The sequence below is a fragment of the Natator depressus genome, chromosome 2, assembly GCF_965152275.1.
Source record: "Natator depressus isolate rNatDep1 chromosome 2, rNatDep2.hap1, whole genome shotgun sequence".
Taxonomy (NCBI): Eukaryota; Metazoa; Chordata; order Testudines; family Cheloniidae; genus Natator; species Natator depressus.
The window spans coordinates 219,931,905-219,958,440 of NC_134235.1; the positions used below are offsets into that span (position 1 = coordinate 219,931,905).

A 26,536-nucleotide genomic window follows, 5' to 3' on the forward strand; every position below is an offset into this window, starting at 1 on the left:
TGCAAGCCTTTGAAAATATTGGAATTAAACTATCTGTTCCTTAGTTTTTCCATCTGTAAAATGGGGATCTAAAGCCCTATGCCATATGTCTCAGGTGTGTTGTGAAGATCACTTCGTTAATGCTAGCAAACCCATTAGAGCCTCAGCTGGAAGGTGAGTGCAAAGTATTACAATTAGGTAAATGTTAAGATGTGCACTCGCTCTTCAGCATTGCTGTGACACAGTGGCCTATCAATGCCCAGTGGCAAAGGGCTCATGCTTCTTTACAAGCAACTCCTACCTCAGACCTGAGAAACTCACTACATCTAATACCCACCTTTCATGATATTTAGTCATGAAAGGTAGCATGTGAGGGCTCTGTTGAAAGCTTGTCACTTATCAGTACTCACAATCATTGGGAAATGTGCATACGGATGAGCTGTAAGGAATAATGTAACCGTATTGAAAACTATACCTTACGGTCTTGGCGTAAAAATTAGTCACCAGGGTGCCATATGTCTCGGTGACTGCCCCTGCAAGCAGGAGGGAGTTATTACTCCTCCCTGGTCAGCCTGTGATGTAATGCAAGGTTCAATTGTCTACCATTGCCCTAGCCCAGAACAGTTAATGGAAAATCATGAAAGACAACTGCAAACAATCAAACCCACTTGCAGGTGAAAAGGACCATTGAACTAGACCATTGAACTGTCTGTGGCTAAGGACAAACGACTGAAGGTGTATCTACATTACCACTTACGTCAGTATAACTTACGTCACTCAGGTGTGTGAATAAGCCACCCCCCGCCCCAAGTGACAAGTTACACTGACTTAAGTGTCGGTGTGGACAGCCCTATCTCGGCGGGAGAGCTTCTTGTGCTGCCATAGCTACCGCCTCTCGGGGGGGGGGGTGGCTTAAGTAAGTTGATGGGAGAGCTCTCTCCCATCAGCTTAGAGGGGCTACACTAGAGCGTTATAAGTGTAGCCATAGCCATAGCCAGAGTCAGTATATCACAGGCTGGAGATAGGTGCTCTGCATCCATTCACTCAGGTGACATCTTATTGAATAGAGGTTTTTTTTCATGCAAGATTGGATCCTGGGTCCTATGAAGCCAGCCAGCTCTGCAACAGACTGACCTGTGTGTGTGTGTGTGGGGGGGGGGAGAACGAACTTTATTAGATAGAAAAGATAACAGTTAATAAATGTAGGCCCTAGTTCATGATTTATGATTTTGTTTTGTATTGTACCCATTTGTTTCCATCACTCTCTTTTGTTTATAATGGAAGCTCTATTCTTTCTTACAGTAAAACAAAAGGTGGTGTATTTCAGTGCCCACAAGTGCTGTGTGTTACACAGGAGTGGTGATTTAAACGAAAATTGGGGTACGCTGCCCCTTTGGGGGCAGAGGATCTGGGAATGCTCTGAGTAGCCAGTGTCAGGGGCTCGCTATCACAGGAGAATGGGTCAAGGGGACTCGGGACCTCGAGTGCATCTATTGTTAACCTGCAAGACAAAGACAGGGCTGTCATCACCCAGTGCTTGAATAGTTGCTGGTGATAGGGCACTAGCATCCAGCTACCACAGGCAAGATTCCATCTCACTAGGGACAGGCAGTAACAAGGTGACGCACAGTCCTGGGTACCCCAAAAACCGTCTCAAGGGCACACTGTACGCACATGATTCCACATGGTCCTGAGATTCTAGTGTTTCAATGGGGTACTAATATACCTTTTAGGCTTCAATAGTATGTTATTTTACTGGCATTCCTTCTGTGGCCCTGAATGTTTTTATACATTGCATCGTTTATATGAATTACTGCACTGATCCTTTGAAAATTGATTTAAAAATCTCTCTCTGCTTGGTCTTAGCCTAGCAACCCAGCCATGCAGCCTGGCCCCAACAATTATTGGTGGTCTCTCTGGGACGGAGGGAAAAAAGAAGACAACTTTAGAATCACATTCTACTAACTCAGTAACTACCATTGGCAGGGATTGACTGTGAGGCTGATCTCAGCTATTATTGTGCTTGGCTCGCTCTCAGCATGACTCACTGCAGACAATATAGAACACCTCTCACAAGAGGAATGAACAGTAAATACTTGGCCCTGGATCTTTTTTTAATCTTGTCAGGTTTTCCCTGATTTGTATCCTTTATCCTAGCCCTCGTGCTGTATAAGCTTCTCAAAGTTAATGTCCATAACACCACCCCCCACTGGTAGCAGCAGGCCGTTCTGCCACTGTAGGGTTCTCACTGCAAAGATTTACAATGCCAGCCATTATTCAGAAACGGTATGTGTTAACCTAGTGGCACAAGGTTGCTCAAACACCTTCCCTCTGGTTTTTCTTTTCTCTGGGGGGAGGGGGGGAGGGCAACAGCTATTACAGGCAGGGCATCTTTTCCTTTGCTGTAGCGGCAGGCTAGTTTGGGAAGAAAATATTATGGCCACAATGGAACTGAGCCAAAGGCGTTCAAAATTAAAAATGCAAACCTTGTACGGAACATATAGTACAATTAACAGCTTAGTCTGAACATGGGCAGTGGTTATTTTAACCTACATTTTAAACTAATGTAATAAGTCTTGGTTTCCATCTATATTTGCTATTCTGGTACATTACAACTGCCAAGTGAGTAGTAAGCCATGAACACCAAGTAATGAATAACCTGGTAATACCAGGTGCCAAGGGATATTATGGTACTCTACAACACCAAAGTGAGTAGTAAATCATGAACGACGACTAATGAATAACATGGTGAAGCAAGGGATTAAAATGGTAACGTCTTCCCCTTCTTTCCCTGGGCCAATGACTACAGTGGAAACACGTCAACCTGGGGGGTCAGTGTGTGTAGTGCCATGGGTTGTTTTTGTGCAGCTCCCTCTGGGTAGAGGATGAAAATTCCCTGTTGTGGCAGCTTTTGAAATTTGTTTTCATTCCGCATTAGAACAAAATCAAGAGCTTTACACCATTTTCACAAGAATGGAATTGTGTCAAAATGTCCATTTTTGGATCAAAACCTGAACGTTTGTGGTTCGGACACTGGCCTGAGATGTCGGGAGACCCACTCTTCCTGATTCAGAGCTAATTTTTTCCTACTAGCTCATTCTAGAATCAGACAGAGCAGGGACCTTCAATATCCATATCCCATGTCACTGCTCTAACCATGAGGCTATAGAGTAGGAGCAGGCATCTCTCTCAAACACACACACATTTGCAAGTGAGGCTGAGTGGGGTTGCTTTGCTGTTCTCTCTTTTGGGGACATGAGGTTTGTGTGTGTGTGTGTGTTTGTTTAGTTTTGTAGCTGTTGTGGTTAAGTTCAGGATTTCTTCCAGCCCAGAGGGACAGAGGCCTCAGTTATTTGTGGATTCTGAGGGTTTAACCTGTGGCCATGGGTTGCAGATTTTGCCTCCAAACTCTGCCTCTGTGGAGGGGCATGGTCTAGCTGTGGGAAAGGTGAAAATTGAAAATGTGAGGTATGCCTCCCTTTTGAGCACGGCTGTTTTTATGTTTGTTGCCATGTGTTGAGCAGGTGGCTCTGAGGACAGGGCGGTTATTTTTGGGAAGCCTGAGTTGCCTCAAAGGATGATTTCCCCTTCTTTAGGCAACGGTGCAAGGTGTGTAAAGTTAATATTAAATGTTTGTCAGCAATTCACGCAGCAGACAATCATGAGCCTTTGCTGGAGTATGGAGGAGTTAGCGTTGGGGATTGTGGAACTTGAAAAAATCTTTCATGACACTAATGATGCTGGGTTGTATAAGAGCTTGCAATATAAAAGCCAGCTCTTGTGGGACCAGTTGGATAGCAAAATTCAGCGTTCACTGGTTAGGGCCTGATTTTAGGGCTTTTCTCAGGTGGATGCACCTACTCAGTTTTAATTCAGCCTGGAAAAGACACGTGCAGAGTGGAAGATGACTGGCCACTACAAGATGTCATCGGTCCAAGAACATTCAGGTCCTGTGGGGATTAGGAACTTTGCTATGAATTTTTTTCTCAGACCTGAATGCTTCAGAGCATGTGTGGCCATCTGAGATTCAGTGGCTCCTTGAGGATCTTGGTAGGATCTCACTCTTGGGTATGGACAGACTTGAATGAGATCTGACACTCTCAAAATTGACTTCTGCCCTAAATGGTTGTGCTCCATGGAAGGCACCTGGTATTGATAGGTTGCCTGTTGAGTTTTACAAAGCCCTTTGGACCCTTCTGGGGCCTGACTTGCTCCAGATTTTTCAGGAGTGTATCAGTGAGAAGATATTGCCACTCAGTTCTCGTCAAGTGGTTATTTTTGCCTAAGAAGGGAGACCTGGAAGAGGTGACAAATTGGTGACTTGTGGCCCTGCTTTGCTCAGACTAAAAACTTTTATGAAAGGCCTTTGCAAATAGATGAAAACTGTGAGAACTCTCATCAGACCTAATGCATCCCTAACAGATCCATTTTTGATAACATTTCCTATCATGGGATGTAATTTCAACCTTAAAATGTTTGAATTGCATTTTGGGTTGATCTCCCTTGATTGTGACAAGGCTTTTGATCGTGTAGATCATGGCTTTATGTTTTGTGCCCTTTGTGCTTGAGGTGAATGGTGTTTTGAGCAGCTCCCTTTCAGCCTTTAGGGGCATCAGACAGGATTGTTCCCTTTTTGGCTTATTATATGCTTTTTCTATCAAGCCTCAGTTATGCACATTGCGAAAGTGCCTTTCTGGCCTTTCCCTCTTCCAGCTTGAACTCTGGTGAAAGTAGTCACATATGCTTACGATATGACTGTGTTTATTACTCATGCTTGTAATGTCCAAATTTTGACTGGATGTCAGCGCTCTTTTGAGAAGGCTTCCTCAGCTTGCATAAACTGGAGGAAGAATGACACCCTCCTGCTATGGCCTTGGGTGATTTCCTGCCCCCTCCACCTTTGCCAAGAGGCTATTGTGGAGCTGAACTGACTTTAAGACACTGGGCATTATGCTGGGACCAGATGGTATTTTGGATTGGACTTGGGAGGGAGTTACGGAAAAATTGGAGGGGAGGTTGCAAAGGTGGAAGGGATGTTTGCCTCGACACTCATTCCAAGGGCAGATGTTAGTCATTACAATCAAAATGGCCTCTGTGTTGTGGTATAAGTGCACAGGTTTGGATCCCTCTGTGCAGGTTTTTAGAAAACGTTCGTAACGTTCGTTTGGCCATCGTTGGCTAAGGCAGTGTGTTCTGTACTTGGCTGTTGTGAAAACGGGGGGGGGGGGTCATGGTCTCATTGATCTTTTGATCAGAGTTGCTACTTTTCAGTTACAGTTTCTACAGCAGTTCTTTGTGGATGATCCTGTTCCTTGGAAGCAGCTAGCAGTTGCTTTTCTTCAGCTGGTAGGGGATTTGGGTTTTGATCAGGAACTTTTTTTTTTTTTTTGGCTTATAGGTGCCTCAACACTGAGGTGTTACCTGGTTTTTATCAAAGCCTTTTTAACATGTGGAGATTTTTATTAAGTTGAGGCCACTGGATAGGTGCCTGCAGTTCCCATGACTGCATGCTGAACCCCCTGTTTATAGCCCTGCTGTGAGGATTCCTAGTCTTATTTACAGGAGTCTTGTTTCTTCCCTTATTGCAACAGCTGCAAGAAAACTGATTAATTTAATTGATTTTTATTAATTTTACCCAGGTTGTAGCAGATATCTTGGTTGCCAGCTTGGTTTCATTCCGTTTGCTGGGTTTCTTGGTTTTTAGCAGCTCATCCTAGAGGCAGTATTGCCAGGGCTAGACAATTGTCTCCTTGAGTGAGCCATTCCCAATTATACTCATGTTTCTATTTTCTTGCTTATTGCAGATTGGGATGTTGACAAGCCTGGCAACTTGTTTACCTTCAATGGGTTGTCTGAATTTACTTTTCTTAGCTTAGGCCACACGTCACCGTATATGTTTGTGGCACAGCTTCGTCATTTTCGAACACTTGGTGATTATCCCGCTAGGATATCAAGACGACAGCTTCTGGTGATGGACTCGAGCCATCCAGCCTGGAGAACTGTATACAAGCTCCAATTGTGACGAGGATGGGTGATCTCCAATGTAGAAGTCTCCCCAGGGCTATTGCCACGAATGTGTTTGTGCATCCTAAAGTGTCTGTGTCATGTCCTTTTTTTGTCACATGGAGGGGAGACTTTTTTCTTATGTTTCTTACGTGTTCCAGGTTACTACCATAATTTGTTTTAATTCAGGCTATTTTTTAGTTATTCTCCCTTGATTTTTCTCCTACTGAATTTATTTTTACTTTTAAGTATAGGTTCACAAATAGAGCCTTGCAAACTTTATTTTGGGTCAAGCAAAGATGGCCATTTTAAAAAGTTGGTGGTGTAAGGTATTTGGTACTAGGGTTGCCTATATTCTTCAGTTCTTTTAGATTTGTAATTGTTTTATGCCTTCACCTGGAGTTTAGGTATTATATTCTTATAAATGCTTTGGCTCGATATATTCAGTGGTAGCTATTGCAAATGCACTTTATACTGTTCGGGATGGGCGATTATTTTTGAATTTGTAATTTATTTTCTTGTTTTTACTGTGTTTCTGTACTGATTTTATTAAAAGGGTTTTTAAACGTTTCTCTCTCCCCCATACCCCCTTCCCTAGATTAAAACTTAATCGAAACAGCATATTTTGGCAACTTTTTATTTTGTCAAAAATGTTCCGACCATCTCTGCTTCTGGGCACTGATGTCTGTGAAAGTATGTTGCATCTGTTTAGCATTCTTTGGCTTGAAGTGGGACCTACCCAAGATGATGGCCACAGAAAACGGGAAGAACTTTAGTAGACCCCTCTGGAGAATTATTATTATTTTAAGGAACGTGTTGAGGCCCATCTGTACAGGGCATAAATGTTTGCAGATTGCATGCCAAAGTGCTCAGAAAACAAATGAACCAATACCCAAAGCAGCAGTTACCACCATTAAGTTAAATCTTACATAGAATCCTCTCAAAGCTTGCATGAATTGGTGATGAAAGAAAGTATGAGCTTGGAGTTCAATTGTTGTAAAATTGGAATAATGCAGTGGTAAATCGGGCAAATTGTCTTAATAGAGCTAGGAAAAATTCAGTGTTTGTTTTGAATAATTTTGCACAAGAATTGTCGCTTCCATTTCATGAGAGTTTGCAACACATCAAAGTTTGATGTCTCAGTTTGATACAATAGTAATTTTCACATTACCTGCAAAACTATATTTTGGACATATTTTTAATATAAATACCATCTCTAAAAATGAGCCCATTTTTGCTCAGATATTTTTGCTAGGAAACAGCCTATTGCCACTTAAAAATAGGTCACTTTTTTTTTTTTTTTTTTAAAGTGAAGCATACCTTGAATAGGTCTATTATGTTCATAACAAAATGATAAAAAACAAAAAACCCCAAACATCCCTCCAACCAAGCAATTAACATCATATTAAGTCTAGATACAGTTGAAATTCGACCTATTTATTGTTGTATTTTTGTTTGCCCTACATAGATAGTGTCACCTTTAAAAAAAAAAAAACCTCTTCTGTGCACTATTATCGTGCTACAGAATTCAGCAGAGTATTCTGGAACATGAAATTAAAAGTAGAATAAATATATGTTCAAAATTTACTTCACTAATGCCACAATTTTAAAATGAAGCATGTACTTACATCCTATTGGTTTCAAATGCTTGTCTAAGCATGTGTTTTTAAGTGGTTTGCTGAATAGGAATGTGCTTAATTATGTGCTTAAAACTAAGTGTGTGCTTACCTGCTTGGCTGAATCAGGGTTTAAAGACTCTTCAACTTATCACCTACAGAGTGCTTTCTGCTGTAGTTCCATTCCTTAAAATATAATTGTTTTCAATTTGTATAGCTCGTAAAGAAATTGTTTATAGATGGCGTTTGATTCCAGTTGAGATCCATCATATTTTTGCTTCTAGAGAGGGGCTCTGTTGGAGGAGTTCAGAGAAAGGGGAACGTATTTGCACACGTGGTGATTATTAAAAAGATTCATCTTACGTCAAAATGCCAGCTTCCCAGGGATCCCCTGACCTGCTTACATAATGCTCCAGTAAAGGATCCACATTTTAAACAGAATGACAAATTAATATCTTTTTTATGGTTAGCAGCTAGACTCAGGATTGCACATTCTTGGAAATGTGGGACCCCCTCCTGCTCTGGAATTGTAGTATAGTAAAATATGCACTGTCCTTGTAATGGAAAAGACTCCACAACAAGTATGTACACAAGAGAAGCACCAAAAACAGGATAAGTATTTAGAAATGTGGCCATCCTTCCTAGCATGCTCCCCAGCCAGAATCTTTAGTCATGTTCTTTAAATATTAACTTGATCCTGAATAGGTAATGTACAGTGAAGTATATTAATGATTTATTGTAATGTTGCCTTAACAAAAAGTATTTAAAAAATGTTCACAAGCACTATCCTTCTCATTTATCTGCAAAGAAATTTGTACTGTGTGGTACTTCTACACAGCAAGCACCAAGGAGAGAAGCGAGATTCTGCTATCCTTTATTCAATATCATGTTACAAGAAAACAGTTACAGCTGACAAACCATTACATCTTTCATAATACAGACAAATTACAAATTGTAACAAATGTCACATTTATTTTACTGTACTGTTTACTATGCTGCTGTTCTGAAGTGTGTGTGTGTATTTATATATATATACACACACACACACATATATAATTACATTAACATTGTTTTCACGTACCAAACCCCTGTTAAAAAGAATGCCTCTTACTGCGTCATACAAAAAGCCCAACTGAAGTTGGTGAGTACGCATTTTGTATGCAGCACTGTCAAAATGCAATTTTGGGGCGGGATTTTTTAGTGCATCCTCTTATTTTTGCTTATGTGAAAAAAATGCAAGGCAGTAACATACAGTTATGTCCACCTATATGTTGGTAGGGGAGATTATTGTTATAGGTGGCAAAACCACATATTTCTATTTATATGGGATGTCAGTAGTTTGCCCCCAAGTATGTACAGCCTAAACATCATTTTATATAAACAAAGGTTACAAAACCAATAATATTCACAGAGGAGTATTTTGTATAGAAGCATAACGTAGAGCACTGAGAACACGTTTCGTCATGTGTGCACTTACAAAGAACACACTGAGGTGTATTTCTCCCACCGATCAGTGGGGAATTGATTATTGTAACGTCCTTGAGCATTAGTGGGAGTTCCCGGTGTAAAGTTCTCCCTCACACCAAAGGCAAGAATAGACCCCAATGTCTGCAGCATTGCAGATAAGCGTTTTCATGTGCTGCATGAACAGATTTGCTATCCTAAACCATGATTTTCTGAAACCCACCCACCACCCAATCCAGGATACTATGCAGTGATGTAATGTTGATACTATCATAGTGCTAAGGGGTCCTGACTAGTGCTGTGCAGCGCCCTACTGGATATGGTTCATGTAGGACAGATGAACTGAACCCAGCAGGATTGAAGATCAAAGCCAGCTGGAGATGGTAACATATATGGTTAAGTTCTATGAACCTGAACTTCGAAGAAATTCTCCCTTCCCACAGATCAGCCCCATCACCACCTCTCCTTTCCCCTCCACCTACTATTAATATTTTTATGGAGCTACGACATGCCTTTGCACTTTTACTGGCCCACTGCCACGCCCCCGGATTTTCAGGGATGTCAGGCAGCTGCCCCCCTTCCCTCAGGAAAAGCCACCACCTCCCCTCAACATCAGAAAGAATCCTCAAAGGACCAGCAAGGCGGTAGAAGGGAAATTATCCCACTGTTGCTGCCAGCCATGGTATTATTGACTAGGGGCAGGTAGTGTCCCATAGCTTCACAAACTATTGTGCTCGAGGGAGTAATGGCCATTCCTACCAATGCTAAGCAGCTAACCCAGTGCTTGGGGGTGTGAAGTGCTACCTAACGTGATGCAGCGGCTGATAGCAGGAGCAGGAGTCTTTCCTGGCTCCTGCTTGTCTCTTCAAGAGCCAATTTGCCTCCTCTTACTTCCCTGAAGACCCTTCTAGATTTGGGGGTCAGCAGTGGGCCTGTGCAGTGCACCCTGGAAAGTATTTAGAGGGAGAATGGCCAGCCAGTACTTCTTAGGGGAGCAGTGGAGGAAACACCCAGTTTCAGGATGCTGCAGCAGGATTGTTTAGTCTTCCAAAGAGAGATCCAACGTTTAGTTGGGGTTCCTAGTTGATGGGTATTGGAGGGTGACAACTCGCTAAGTACGGGCTGCTCTGGAAGGAGAGGGAGGGGGAGCAGAGCCGTACAATCACAACCACCCAGGGCTAGGGAGCTTTTTGACACCCGGCCTGATGTTTGCAGTTGCACTAGAACTCAGAGCCCTATCTGTTGTTGCGTGGGTTTGAGGATCTGTGTGAACCTTTTCGAAGCCTTACTCCCAACCCCATCAGCTGTCTGAATGCAAGCTGTCCATCCATGAAGACAAACGCTCCACATTTCAGAACTTCCTCAAGAGAATAATAAATCTGCTAATGAGCAGAGGCCACAGTGTTCAAACTTGGGTGTTTGAAGTTAGGTGTGTAAATAAGTGACCTGCTTTTCAGGAATACCGAGTTCCCAAAATTCCACTGGGAGTTCAGAGGTGTGCTCAGCCCCTTTGAAATTTGAGTCACTTTCTATTTAGGCACCTAAATCTAAATTCACATACCCAACTTCAGGCACTCAAATTTGAACATTTTGGCCATAACCATTAATGATTTCAATGGTTGTTTAAAAGGGGGAGAGAAGAGAGTGATATACACTTGATTTAAGCAAATGCTCTGCTTGATTTACCATGGATAAGTAAGGTGCTAGACTTGTATCCTTCCGAAGGGAACAGTTTGGGGAATTACTCTCTATATCAAACCACCAGATGTTTCATGGAGAAGCATAATTGCTCACCCTCCCTATTTAAGCTGACAAAGTAAAAGATATAGGACTAAGGAACTACCCTTATTTTCCTAATTGAAAGCTTTATTACGTTTTCAAAAATTCTTCAGATTTTTGAAGTAAAGCCTTTCTTAAAAAATAGCTGATTTTAAACATCAAATTGCATATGATTTAAGTAGCAAAGATAATGTACAAAAGATTTTTCTCTAAAAAATAAAATTAAACATGTAACTCAAAGCAAATGACATATAAGGCAATTTTAGTTTGTGATGAGTTTGAAAAGTTCAGTGGGCTTGCGGCTTATTTTTTCCACCTCCTGTCCTTGTAAGTACCGGAATGAATTTGTAGTAAGATTTAAAATAGGATTGTGATTGTGTGTAGCTTTCATGTAGTTTTTATAAGTTTCTAAACGACAGAGATGTCACAGGGGGCATATGGTTTTAATGACTGTGCAACTATTGGGTATATTTTCACATCTTAACTGTGTTTGAAAGTACAGAACAATGTTCACCGTAGTTCATAAAAGGAAACCTCTCCTGGTAGCTTTTGGACAATCCAGGATTTGCCTTGTTGGGTGTTCTTTCCTAGTTCCCAACAGAAACACTGCTGAGTTTAATAAAGGGGCAGTAACCCAACTCTTTCCCCCTTTCCCTCCAAACAAAACACTAAATGCGAAACCAATGTGGTTTTTGGCAGTTGATGCATCCAGGAAGCAGAGGAACTTTACGTTTTCAATAAAATAGTCTAACAAGCCCTTCTGTTCCAGCACCGTTATAACTCAACAGCAGGATTTGCCCCATTCCCAGTCTCTCTGAATTCAAAGTTTCATACATTAGGGCAATCATATTCCACAAGTTCCCCTCAAGCCCTGCCTCCCCAGTCCAGGGGAGCTGGGGTCTCCTTTTTTTAAAAATGACATGACTGCACTGTTTGCCAAGTTTGCATTTGAGTGATTCAGTCAAAAAAGAACTTAAATACACAGTAGCTGGTGGCGTCCTCCAATCGGATTAAAATGTCTAAGGAAAGTAAGTGAAAGTGCTTTGGTGTGGAACAGCAAACATTTTAGATCAGGGTGACTTTTCATTTTGCTTTCTAAGAAGCAAAACAACAAAGGTAGTTTTAGTGGCTCCTTCAGCAAATACGGTTTCTGCACCCTAGCGTCTGTCCTAAAGTAAACTCAATTCTGTTTCATGCTCTTTTTGTTTTCTTTTTCAGAAAATATTCCAGAAGTTAAATAGGGTGTGGAAAAAGTAAGTAAAGATGGAGCCAAGACCTATAAAACGTATTTAAAAATCTATATTAGCGAAGGGTAAGGAATTCATCACTGTATCTGTTAGTATAGTATGTCCTGTCATTTTTTATTCACCGCAGGCCTATTTTGTAAAGTGGCATGCTATGCAGCCTACGCAGAATAACCAAATGCTGAGTTTCTAAATAAACATGCAATTATTTCCAGGTTTAAAAAAAATGGATGTGAACATTCTGAAGAGGTAAAAATCCACTCTAGGAATAATGGCAAGACACTGTACTTGTCCATCAATCTGAGGACTTGGGCTTGTCTAGCTAGAAATAGCCTCCCTACTGGTTGAAAAATATGTCCAACTCTCAAAGAAAACACACACCTTTATGCCACTATTGGGTTTTATGTACAGACATTACTGAACAAGCGTGAACACCCAATGTGTTGTCTTAATGTATTTAAGACCTTGCTGGTGAAAGCATAAAAATCTTTACAAAGAGGCTGTGCTGCAGTGGAAAATCAAACAAAATCAAAACGCAAAAGGCTGAAAAGAGTACATCCCATGTACCAGTAAGCAAAAGCTAAATCTTCACATAGTTCTCTGAAATCACAAGGTATCCAAATGCGTGCAAGGTTTTAAGTAAATTGCAGGAAAAACTGGGTCTTGCCAGCTTCAGTTTTCTTTTGAATGAAATCCACCAGAGAGAGAAAAAGGAGACAGGGCCACGGTTCCTTCAAATCATTGGTCCTCTCATTAGGTTTTGTTTCCCTCCTGTAGAGTGGTGAGCGTAATCCTGTAAGGAAAAAAATAGAAATTATAAGCAGTCTTATGACTTGCATCATTTTATGATTTCTGAACCTAAAAAATATGTTTGCCCAAAGCCAGCCCTCATTACTTTATTACTCCCACTCTGACCAAAATACTACAAACCCAAAACATATTTAGATGAGGTGTCTCAACAAAGCAGCAAACCTAAAGCAGTGATCCCCAAACTTTTTCTGTCGCACCCCACCTGACCCGTAATGGAATCAGCCACGTCCCCATGGGAATCGCGGTCAGGAGCCAGGCCATGGCCTTACTCAAAGTCCGGGAGGCGGTTGGAAGTGGAGTCTTATCTGGGGCCAGTATCCGGGGTTGGGAGCAGAGCTGTGGCTGGGGCCGGAGACTGAGCAGAGCTGGGAGCAGAACGGTGCTGGGTAGTGCTCCCTCCCTGCCCCCCGTAGGGGCTGGCCCAGGCCCCACCGCACGTGCCCCTCCGAATGTTCCTTTGCGTTCCCCAGGGGGGCGCGCCCCGCAGTTTGAGGACCACTGCCCTAAAGCCAGCATTTTCCAACTGGGTGCCTAAACTGAGGTGCCCAAGTCCTTATTAAGGGATCTACATAAAAGTGGCCTACTCTTCAGAGGGGCCATGAGCACCACCACATTCAATTGGGAGTGTATACACAGGTATACGTGGTACCGGACAGCTGTCTCTGCAGGAGATGCTCAAGCCCTAGGCAGGTAAAGAGGAACTTGCTGCTTATTGGTGTAGCATTTGGAGTTTATAAGCTATGTCTGCTCCCTTCCCTTGCTGCTTCTCCTGTACTGCACCCAGCAGTTGCCCCAAGGACCATTCTCCTCTCCTAACCAAGGACTGGGCAGCTGAGGCTGATCTACCTGATAAACAGATTCCCTCAGACTTTGCCCAAAAAGGGAGTTCACTTATACGTAGGTATATATAGCAAATAGCTCTGTAAACTCCACCTGGTAATGATAAACACCCAGGAACATAAAACACTCATTTTTATTCTGGTGCTTTTCTAGCATATGTATGTTGTAATCATTTCCCTAGTTTTATCTTTGAATCATGCCAATGATTTCCATTTCATCAAACTCACTCCCAATTACTGATTCTGAAAAGATGGCTTGTGATCATTCTGCTATTTATTTGGGGGCAGCCAAACAGATTGAGGACCCGGAGGGCATGATCCTGAAGTATTAAAATAAAAATCCCATTGACTGTAATAGGAGCTATAACTGAGTAAGGGCTGTAAGAATCAGATCCACTGGAAGGATTTAAGTTTTGTCACTAGCACTTTTAACCTTCAAAAATCTCCAAATGGATTTCTGTACAAGTCCTTTGCTGATGAAGATCAGGAATTCTGTAATTACTAAAGACAGGTTTGAAATGCAGATATAATTTTTAAAACAACTGGTTTTTCCAAAAGATGAGATTTGAACTATGGCACTTGTTACACTTTTAAGTGCAATTGCAAGGATAGATTGACATATACAAGAAAACAGCACTTAAAAAGGCAGTTACGTAAAAATATTTATCAGACTTAGAGCTGTGTTGGAATTAGCACCTCCTAAAACTCCACAAATCAAACGGTAGGCGCCACAGACTCCAGTCTATAAGGACCTCATTTCAACACCAGGAAAGAAACGATGAAACAATTGCCTGAAAAACTAATGCAAACTGCAGCTTCAAGCATAAGACTTTAATTGCTTTTTTCATCAGAAGTAGCTTAAACAATTTCCACCTTTTGCAATTTCTCTCTCTCCACCCATGCCAGGCTCATTACCACAGTCCCTGAGTGCTCCTCTCCCTCCCCATTAAAACTACACAGCACCTGAGCTGGATCAACAAGAACACATTATGAGTGGTGTGTGGCAGTCAGTGTCTTATGGCCTCTTGGCGTTTGTTCGACCATCTCTGGAGTCCTATGTGGGTTGTTTTCCAATTACCTTTGTGGTTCATTTTGGACATCTACCAACACTTTACTCCAGGCATCCACATGAAAATCCTGCTCTTTTGTTGGCTGCTGGTTACGGTTGATGACTCAGTAACTCTTGTTTTAAAAAACATATTGAAGATGACCTCTCTAGCTGACACTTACATAAGTTTAGCCAAAAAAAGAAGCGCAATATTTTGGGGGTTCAAAATTTCACTAGTGCTCAATGGTGACATTTTGTTGATAATATTCCCCAAATTCCAAGTTTTCATAAACTAACACTGCTTAGTGGAGACCCCCACCATCCCCTAAGGAAACAACTTATAAACAGGAAGATATATAGATCAGTGGGGATAGATGGGTCTCTGCCACCTTGGGTTTATACGCTGCACCCCTAACTTTGGTCTGGTTGCCCTGCTGATCCCTGTGCTGCTTAAAAAATGTCATTGCAGGCAGAGAACAGCTGGCCAGACTATAGGGGTACGCATATAATGCTGGAGTCCCGGGACTTGGTATAACAAGCAAAGCAGACATCATCCAATATGAATGGCAAAATGATTGGGACATAAGACAAGACCCTGTCCAGATGCTGCTTTTCAAAGTAACCAGATCTAGGATAACAAAGCTTGAGTCTCTGGCATTTGTAACAGAAGAACAGAGAAAGAAGTTTCCACTAAGGGCACAAACTGCTCTTTGCCACAGTGAACAAACAAAAACTTTCCCAGTGACACTAAAGATTTCCAGTTGCAAAACACCTAAATTCTCCAAGCTTTGGCTCTCCATGTAAAACTCATCAGACACAGACAACTGTCGAATGAAAGGCCAAGATCTGTGAGATCGGGGCCAGCTCTAGGTTTTTTGCCGACCCAAGCTCCGAGAGTGCAACTGCCCAAGCAAAAATAAATAAATAAAATGCCGCCCCTGGAATTGTGCCACCCCAAGCACGTGCTTGCTTTGCTGGTGCCCAGAGCTGGTCCTGAATGAGATGCTACAAGCCCTCTGTGCCATGCCACGCACTCTTCATTCCCTGGTGACATTAATGGAAGTTGAGGGTGCTCAGTAGCTCACAAACAGATGTTCAGCACTTCACAGAAACAGGCCAGCCGTTGTGGAGAACACAAGAACCAGGGGTCACCCAATGGAATTAATAGGCGGCAGGTTTAAAACAAACATAAGAAAATAATTCTTCACACAACGCACAGTCACCCCGTGGAACTTGTTACCAGCTGATGTTGTGAAGGCCAACAGTTCAGAAAAGAATTAGATAAGCTCAGTGAGGATAGGTCCATCAAAGGCTATTAGTCAAGATGGTCAGGGATGCAGCCCCATGCTCTGGGTGTCCCTAAGCGTCTGACTGCCAGAAGCTGGGAATGAGCGACAGGGAATGGATCACTCGATGACTACCTGTTCTGTTCATCCCCTCTGAAGCATCTGGCACCAGCCACTGTTGGAGGACAGGATTCTGAGCTACATGGACCATTGGTCTGACCCAGTAGGGCCATTCTTATGCTCTTATGCTAGCACAAATGATTTATGACACTAAACAGCAGAAGCTGCCATTTTACATGCTGGGAAACACTGACAGCATCATTTTGGTTACAAGATGGAATAAGGACCGACAGTGGTGATTAACATGTGGAGTAATGTTCAAAGCTTTCTAGAGAGGCTCCTTTGTTTTTCTGCTCTGGCGCTGAATAAGAACCCTCCGAACTGTTATAGTGCAGTTCTCCCATCCCCAGCGCTGACTGCTTCGGAGACACCTTTCCTTTGGCTTTCAGGTTGGGATGCAGTCATTCTGAAAGGGTTACTGAAGAGCAATGTGGTCCACGCTGCCCCCACCCTTCAAGCACGAAACATCGAAGACCCAAGGCTGTTTCTCCACACGATACCACAGCACAATTCCCAAGCTCCTTAGCAATTCTGCTTTTGCATGTAAAAAAAGAGATCCATTTTAGAAAAATCCTCACTAAAATTGCTTATTTTTTTTTTTGATCATACAAATCAAAGTTTTGCTTGGTGACTTTGCAGATCGTGTGTATGGCCCCTGGTCACAGCTTTGCTTATAAAAGCATAAGCTGTAAAATGGAATATTTACAATTTATGATTTCCCAAGAGCAAACAAGGGCTCTTTCAGATCTCCTTAAAATACCTTCTGACATGAAACAGACTGCCTTAAAAATGAACTTTTATTTTTGCACTGCAGGATGAGGCAGTTTAGATTTTCATAACATCTCTATTAAAAATAATAAAAGATTATAAGCCAGTTAATGATGCATCTGAAATATTTAATGATGCAAATCAAGCCATGTAATTGTATGTAATTGTAACTGTATGAAATTCTGTTCTGCATACACCCTGTTTTGTCATACAATTTATTAATCCAGCTTAAAAATAAGCAATGAATAACTGTATAATATTGCAGCTGTTGATGTAATAGCAACACTATTAAAGGATACAAAAGCTTTGTATTTTAAATATTAATTCTAAGTTTCAAGGCCTGGGGCAAGGGTGGGATGACTAAGAGGCCAACAATTCCTGAAGATTTTCTTTTTTTTAAATTTATAAAAGGACAGTTCTTCCCTTTAAAAATATTTATCTCTGGTTCCCTTACAGGCTACTTTTGGCAGCCTCAGCATCCTTCTCAAGGTGCTATTAATTAGGGAGCAAATTATAAAACGGGGTAGAGCTGTGCTCATGCAGAGTCCTTAACATGCAAAGCACACTCCGGGTACAGTTCTATTTACACGGCTGACTGTTGGCATCACTTTAGACAGTTCATTCCTATGAAATACGGTTGTAAACACAAATGCAACCGGATAACCAGGGGAATACATTTCCTGGAAGGTGAAATATACTGGCAATTTAAGACCATCAACAATGGCCCCCTCCCCATATTAATATACCCAGCTATTGCTCCATAAAATTGTATAATATTAATAGATAATATTTCTTTCTTGCTTATTTTTTATTCATCTCTGTACGAGTGAAGCCATTAAAATAAATATATTATCGATAAAATTTGTATTCCGGTAATATCTACATGCAGCTCTTTGCTATAAATGTTAATTAATTGGATCACCAATACCCATAATGCAGCTTTATTCTGACCCGCATGCCCTATGAACTAGATTTTTTTTGGATTCAGTTTTCTTAAAACCAACTGTCAGCATCATGTGATGGAAGAGATGAAAAATGAAAATGAGCATTCCTGCTGTGCAGGTGAGTGACCTGTGGGAGACAGCTCTGCCTGGCAGGATTTTTACACGTACCATCAGACACAGACCAATTGATTAGATCATCATATACCCGCCACCAACTAGGCTCAAGAGACTAATTAGAGAGAGTACTGCCTGCGCAGGCACCCCATTGACACCTAATTTGCTCAGCCAAAGCCTTTGGGGAGAATGGATTATCTCTGCAGCTGCACTTCATGCATTTCTGATTGGAGGCATAAGCAAGACGTACTTCATCACTCTCTTGAGCAAACTGAACGTATAAGCCCTTAAATGCTGAATACAAGCAAACAGAGAAATTAAATCAGGACAGCCTCTTATAAATGCTTCACCCTCCTCAAATATAGGTACATATACATACATTATTTTAGCTCTGTCTGTATGCACACACATGTATATACATAGCATGTATAAGTACGTGTATGCATAAAGGTATGTAAAACATACATATAAATACAAATACATATAAAAGGTATGTAAAACATTATATAAATACATATTTTAAAAAATACAATTTTTATATATTACGAGGTACTTTGTTTCTCAAATCGATTTGCACTGCGGCAAGTTTTAAAAAGAATTATTGTTGTATTTTATGAAAAAAATTATTTGCAGTATTGTTAGCTTACGTCTTTCATTTCTCCACAGGCCAGGATCAGTACAGACAGCCGCCTGTTAGGTTTCTTTACATATCTTCAGTGGCATTAGCTCAGAGGTGAAATAAGTGATTATTTCAGTACCGATTGTAGCTCATTTGTAGGCTTCTCTCCCATAGGCTAAACCATACAGCTGGTTTGTTGAGGAATACTATTCACTGAGGCTAAGTATATGGCTACTCAAAACTGGTTTCTCCTGGGCTTTAGTTTTATCCAGTTACTCCATGCTCCTGCAATGCACTGGTGAGCCAAGTCTTAAGGCCAGGATTAAAAATTTATTTTAAAATAGATTTTTTGATTCTAGAAATAAACTATGATTTTTCCAAACCGGCAATGTTTGCAGGAACTATTTTACAGCAGACTTTATTGTGCAATTATCTAGCTCACACACCCCATAATTCAAACAAAAAATGGCAGTCTCTCACCACCTCTCAGCTAGATCTATTAGAACTGTGCAGAAATGAGGTCTCTTATTTCCAAGACCTTGTCTATACACAAACTTGCACCAGTTTAAATCTGTGTCTTGAATTTAATTAAATTGGTGCCAACTCCTGTGTGGACACTCTGAAGTTGGTTTAAGAGTGTCTATGCAGAATTTTGCACCAGTGTAACTAAATTGATTTTAAAAGAGATTTTAGCTAATTTGGTGCAAGTTGTGTGTATAGGCAAGGTGTAAGCCGTAATTTAACCAGCTATATTAGGGCAGTGACTCTCAGCCTTTTTCATAAAATGGACCACACCTTAATACGGACGGTATCTCCTCCCATTCTGTCACACGGGCCACATCCCTTCCAGATCAATTTATATTTATTTGTAGCTGTCTTTAATTGTAGCTTATCAAGCTGGAAACAAACTGAGGAGCTAGCTCTACGTGATCAGCCAGTGTGATACAGAAGATTTACTCATATGCTATGAAATATCATCAGAACCATGCTCGTCAAATAAGTAAAATGTTTTCTGAGGCATTTTATTTACTCTTCTATATGTATCTTACTTCTTTACTGTGTTCATTTGCTAATTCATGAGTCTCTCTGATTTCAGTCCCAAACAGAAAAATATTGCTGCATATTCTAAACCACGTCCAAAAACCCTAAGTTAGGAATATTAATAAAAATGTAGGTAGTGTCTGTTTTTCATAGTTCCTGATCCTGCAGAGAACTTTGCCTGGGATACTTCCTGCTCCCACACAACATCCCTCATTCAAGCACCTGAATGGAGATCATTGCTGGATCGAGATTTTGTTCTGTTTACAACTAAAAGACCCAGTAAATGAATTGCCAGATATGAAGAAGTAAACTCAACCAGGAAAAATAAGAGTACTAACATGGAAATAAATAGGAGTATTCAAATATCAATGCATTTAAGAAAATAGCAGATAGCCACCAATAGGGTTGTCACCTTTCTAATCCCAAAAAAGTGAACACCCTTGCCCCACCTCTTCCCCGAGGCCCGGTGCCCTGCTCACTCCATCCCCCCTCCCACCATTGCTAGCTCTCCCCCACCCTCACTCCCTTTCACCGGACTGGGTCGGGGGTTGGTGTGCCAGAGGGGGTTCGAGGTGTGGGCTCCGGTTGGGTGGTGCTTACCTCAGGCAGCTCCAAGAAGCGGCCGGCATGTCTGGCTCCTAGGCGGAGGAGCCGGGGGACTCTGCGCACTGCCAGTACCCGCAGGTGCCAACCCCACAGCTCCCATTGGCTGTGGTTTCTGGCCAATGGGAGCTGTGGAACCAGCGCTCGGGGCGGCATGCAGAGCCCCCATGGCCACCCCTGCGCCTAGGAACTGGACATGGAGGCTGCTTCCAGGAGCCGTGCGGAACTAGGGCTGGCCGGGAGCCAGCCTTAGCCCCGCTGCACTGCCGACCAGACTTTTAGCAGCCCGGTCAGCAGTGCTGACCGGAGCTGCCAGGGTCCCTTTTCAACTGGATGTTCCAGGTGAAAACCAGATGCCTGGCAACCCTAGCCACCAAGGATAATGGGCCTATTAGTATGCTGCAGTGGACAGGGCATTAGATTGGGACTCAAAGACCCGGTTCTATTCTTGACTCTGCTACTGAATAGATGCATGATCTTGGGCAAGTCACTTCATTTCTGTGTGTGTCTGTTTTGTTTGGTTAGATTATAAACTCAATGGGGTAGGAACTGCCTCTTACTGTGTGGTATACAGTACCTAACACAATGAAGTCCTGATGTTTATTTGTGACCTCCAGGTGCTCACATTATATAACAATAATAATGAGGCAAAAATCCTGGATCTGAACAGCAGCAAACTCTGGAGTATGTGTTTGAAATCCTAACCCAGATTTGACTATGAATTTTGAACCTGTCATTATAATAGTCCCAATCAAAGCCCTAGATATCCTTTAACTTTATATTGTCAGAAATCTGAATCCAGATGTTGTAGCTTGGATGCTGTACAATACCTATTATAATGGAGGTTTGATACCTAACTGGGACATCTAGGTGCTATAGATATATAAATAATCTCTTAGAACAACAAATTTAGGGAATTTTTGCACTCAATACTCAATTACAGAATACCTTGTACACAGATCTCTCAAAATATTTTAACTAACTCTTGCACATTTGTTACTGGACAAAACAAAAACGAGTTAGCATTTTATTCACTATTTTTGTTTTCACTAATATTTGGTAACATACTTTGTAGTTTATCTTTTAACCTTTGGGTGACTGTGGTAATTTCCAAGCTAGTTGTTTCTGTGAGTCTTTCAGCAAAAATTCTCTACTACCCCAAACTGGCCACAGCTGTATTTTTTTTTCTTTCCTTGAGTAGAGAACAAAGCCCACAAAGCCTTTTTCAATTACCATTTGAATAAGGCTTCACATGAAAAATGGCCAGGAAGGAATCTACTATACCTCTTCCAGTCTTTGAGAATAAAATAGAGTTCTCTGCAAGTGAGCTCTGGGAAAGTTAATACTTCAGACAGAAGTACTACAAAGATAGTAGTCTTAGTGAGTTCAATATAGTTTGCAAGCAGAGTCATATGAACCTTATTTTAAAAAAGAAAGAAGCTTAATAGCTCAGTCACCAAGATTTTGGAACACATCAAGAATACAGAAATACTGGTACCTCTTCTTTCACTAGAATGTGCTTTTCAAACCAGACAATGATGGGCCAAATTCTTACAACTTCTTCCATGCTCCTGTTTCTTTTTCCGGTTTCAGCTCTGACCGTCAGCCCTCAGGCATGACACTTACAATAATTTATTGACTTGTCACCTCCGAGGTTGGGCCCAATAAGATCAGTGGGCAAAAACTCACTCACAGACATTTATCCCCACAGTTGTATAGTAAAACTAAGGAACATAACCCAAAGAGCTTGCCACGCTTTTTCTTGCCATCTGCTTGGTGGCAGTCTCCTCAGTACTGCAAACATTAGGTCTCTTACCCTTATCTTTGCAAAGAAAACCTGCCAAAGGGAACCATCTGCATATAAACTGATGCAATGTTGTCTTCCTGCATTTGCGATCAGACAACCACAACCAGTTGCTCTAGGATGCGTTTGTACATGGTGCCTAACACGGTGGGGCCTGATTTCACTGGGGGCATCTATGTATTACTGTAAAACAAATAAATAATAATAAAAGACATGAGCTGCCCACATTTATATCAACGTGCTATTAATGCTGATGCCTAATTAGAATGACTTAAAAGCCAAGGTGGATTTAAAAAAAAAAAGAAGCCTTTACTGTTGTTCATGCTAATCAGAAGAGGTTGGATTTAACAGAACACAAACAGGAAAGACCTATGAGGTCAGTGGTGTACTGCCTAAAGTGCTTTGGCTGCTCCTGGGTTGAACCTCTCTCTGGAGGTGTGGAATATATATGAGAGAGCAGATGGGAGAATTCCTAGGTGCACTTGATAAGCCAAACAGAATGGTGGGAGGGACTGGAAGCTTTAGCAGGAACCACCAGCTGAGGGAGGTTTAACAGACTCATTCTTCAACTAAAATAATTTCTCATAGCTCACCACTTGCTGCAGGCCTCCACTTTCTGCAAGTCTGACTTCCTGACTCACAAACAACGAATTCTTTTCAGATACGCAGAAATATAGTGAAATCTGTCTTAACTGATTCCTTAGGGGCAAAAATTGGTTGCATAATGGAGAAGGGTTACTAATAAAGGAGGAGCAGAACTGAACTCAAAAGGTTGGAGGATATTTTGGGATGGTCTCTTATGATAGGACATTGCCTAATAAAGACAGCCATTTTGTACATGCTTCAGGAGAGCAGAGAGCAAAATGGGACTGAGGGCCTATGCAGTAGATGGAAATTTTGTTTTGTTTTGTTTTGTTTACAGACTGATTCAGTGGAATGGCTTCTCTCATTTTTCTGACTTATCAACAATTACTCAAGAAGTAGGAGTATAACAGTTGTGTGCTTAAGGGATCAAGAAGCTTCAAGATTAATTTAATTAACAATTCAGAGACTTTCAAAGGACCAGAAAAACGTTTAAGTTCTCTGCAATCTAATTTCCAACTGCAAATGAACAGTGTAAACCACTGATGGGCAGCCTGCAGCCCATCAGGGTAATCTGATTGCGGGCCGCGAGACATTTTGTTTACGTTGACCGTCCACAAGCACGGCCCCCCCCCACAGATCCCAGCGGCTGTGGGTTGGCGTTCCCGGCCAATGGGATCTGTGGGAAGCGGTGGGCTGCAGGGATGTGTTGACCGCCGCTTCCTGCAGCTCCCATTGGCCGGGAACGGCGAACTGTGACCACTGGGAGCTGCGGGGGGCCATACCTGTGGACGGTCAATGTCAGCAAAATGTCTCGCAGCCCACAATCAGATTGCCCTGATGGGATGCATGTGGCATGCGGGCCGTAGGTTGCCCACCACTGGTGTAAACCTTACACTGTAAGGCCAAAGGTCAAGGTGAACAGATTGAGTATTCATTCCTCAATCCAAATTTCATGAATGAAACGTACTGAATTTCTATAAATGCCTGTCAGCTGACTGATCTCCAGTGTTACACAACACTGGAATTGTGTAAGCGTCTTTGGAAGTACTTACATTTGTGAACACACTCTTTGTCTGCCTCTGAACTGAATCATCACAACTGGCTAACAGTCTCAAAGCTTCATGCAGTAATGTTTGTGGTCATCACACAGATAAAAGACATCAGTACAGAGAAAAAGTTCTGGTTTTCCTATTGATACTTCCCCCCACTGCCCTGAAGCATATTTTGCCTATGTGTTCTGTGAAATGAAATGTCTATATAGAGCACTCTGCTAAAACATGACTGCACATTTATATCTGATTAAAATCCTCTGCAAATTTATATGCAAATTAGTTTGGCCTTTTGGTTCCAGGGAAGTTGCCAGTACAGGCTGCAGTGCTGCCAAGGTTGTACACTGCTAGAGTAAAGGTTTCACAGTCTACTGCGTAAAATGCAATATACGTTAACTGCCTGCTAGATGAGCTGTTAGCATCCACCTCCTTTGAAAAGGAAGTTTAGGGGCCACATTATATGAAGCTACAATATCTTACAGGTAGTTAAAATATGGCATTTTGCATACACATGATCAATATATTCAATTTTCCTACATGGTTAATCAATGTTCTTAGAGCACATTTAAGACTTCTGGTGCAAAATAATCAAGGGGAGCTTGTGTCTAAATCCAGATGCAATTGGTGAGAAGGAACTGCAGGAGGGTCTAAGACAGTGATACTCAGATTGAGAACTGGGAGCAGCAAGTGGCTCGTTAATGTGTCTCCTGCGGCTCTTTGCAGCACACATGATGTTAAAACACTGTGTGATTTAATTATTAACCAGTCTAAGTTATTAAACAGTCAGGATGCTTTTATTATGTTATTAACCAATTGCAGAATACTTGGTCAGTCATTCTGCTATGAGTATATATATAAATAGTATATGAAACAATGAACTTACACTCCTGTGGCTCTTTTGGGTAATGTTTATTGCTAATTTGGCAATGAACCACTGAGGTCTGAGTATCACTGGTCTAAGGAATGGTATGGATAATCTTTCTGGCTCATTTAAACAAAATAAACAAGAACTATTCAGGTCTTAAAGATAGCTCCATGAAGTACTGAAAATATTTTAAATAAGCACAATTCAACAGATTCAAATATTATTCATGACAAAAAGTGAGGCAGTATGAGTTTATCTATCGTTATCAGGGTCTTTAAAATACTTTTTCAGTCTCTGGAGCCAGTTTTGGTTCTAGCTACCTTTGTAAATATTTTGATGTGGGGAATGTGTATTTGGGTGGAGGAAAGAGAAAGAAATAAGAGACAGGAAAGCAGAAACCTCAGAAAAATTCATTTTTCATCCGTATTTCTGCTTTTGATAAATGTTTTCTCTAGTGTTTCTCTCCAGAAGGGAATACTTTTGAGACCAGGAAGGAATTCTTAATTAATCTGGAATGCTGAGTTATGAGAGCCTTTGTTTTTAGCTGAAGAGAAAGGACATCATTACAGTTGCATCCTGGATAGCAAAAAACTCTTCTGGTTGAAAGCTGCTATTTTTTAAGACCCATCAGGTTATACTACTCTATTTGCTGGTCTGGCTTTTCAGAGACTGAACATCATGCCAAAGTAGTCACATAAATTAAAATAAATCCTATAGAGCAGCATTGCAAATAAATAAGTATATATAAAATTAAATAGAATGGAAACCTCACAAGCTGAATCACAAGGTATATGAGATTAAATGGCGGCTTTAAGTAACAGATATACTTCACATTTTAGAATGTTTCCCAGTACCATTATAGTACATAGGGCTATACTGTGCAGTCCCACAAAGCACACCACACCACAGAAGAGGGACATAGAGATCAGAAAGGCTTGAAGTTGACCTTCTGAAGCTGAGGTTATAGTCTCCCAACCCAGCAGAGACCGAGAATCTACAAGGAAAGGAAGCCTCAGTTCTGTATGGCAGTTTGTCCCCTCCATGCTACCTTTCCCTCCTCACTGTGCTTTCATTAGCTGGGTCCCCACATGGCTGTGTAGTTGTAACACCTGAGGGAAGCAATGCTGCTTGAAGTAGCATGAATGCCCATTTGGGTTTCTGACTGAAATTCTGTGGGATGCTACAAAGAGCAACTGGTTGCCTGTTCTATCCCTCCTGGCGCTGGTCTTTTGTAGAAAGTCACGCGGAACCCTAACACTGTAGAACCGCAGCAGAGGAGCATCTGTAGAGTAGGGGAGGACAATATTGCTGAATGGCAGATCTAATTGCAGACCCCTGATTTGTACTAGTGGAGAGGGAAAAAGCGAGCCTGGAAGTTTCATTTCCTATGAGAAATAAACGTTCTATCTAAGGTAGGAACTCTTTTCATGCCCATGGTCAAATAAGACCAATGATTTTGGGTGCCCAGCTTGAGACACCTTATAGGGGCCTGACTTTCAGAAAATGTGGAGCAGACACTCTCTGAAAACTAAGACTTGTTTTAAAGGTGTTTCAAGCTAAGCACTCAAAACCACTAATTGCTTCTGAAAATCTTGGTCCATATTTGTATCTAGTTCTGTAATACACTCTATATGTTCCTCATGTTGAACAAAAATAATAGATGTTAGATCAGGCATTACCTATATGTATGGTTGGTACATAAGAGTCGGAACTATGGTCAAATAGGTAACTGTAACCTTTTCTTTCAGAGGCATTGCATCAGTTTTTCTTGTAACTGCCAAGGAAAAAATAATCTCTCTTTTGAAGCCCTATTATATATTAAATGTAAGGTTTTGCCTGGCTCATTTAAATAGTTTAAATGACACAAGGTTAAGAACAGAAAAGTCTTTCACCAAAGGTGGTTAGTTCTTTTTCAAAGATTTATTATTATTTGAAGCTTACTTTCACTGCATTCCT

The 26,536-nt window shown here is 41.4% G+C and overlaps 1 protein-coding gene across 7 annotated transcripts in view; it reads right to left on the reverse strand.

The window, feature by feature from the left end:
* Positions 1 to 8,441: 8,441 nt before the first annotated feature.
* The window catches only part of CDK14 (cyclin dependent kinase 14), a 497,609-nt gene continuing 479,514 nt past the window's right edge, over positions 8,442 to 26,536 (reverse strand). For all 7 annotated transcript variants that reach the window (XM_074945950.1, XM_074945956.1, XM_074945953.1 and 4 more), the window contains one exon: positions 8,442 to 12,878. The gene's annotated coding sequence lies outside the window, so the exon portion shown is untranslated. The remainder of the gene's footprint in view (positions 12,879 to 26,536) is intronic.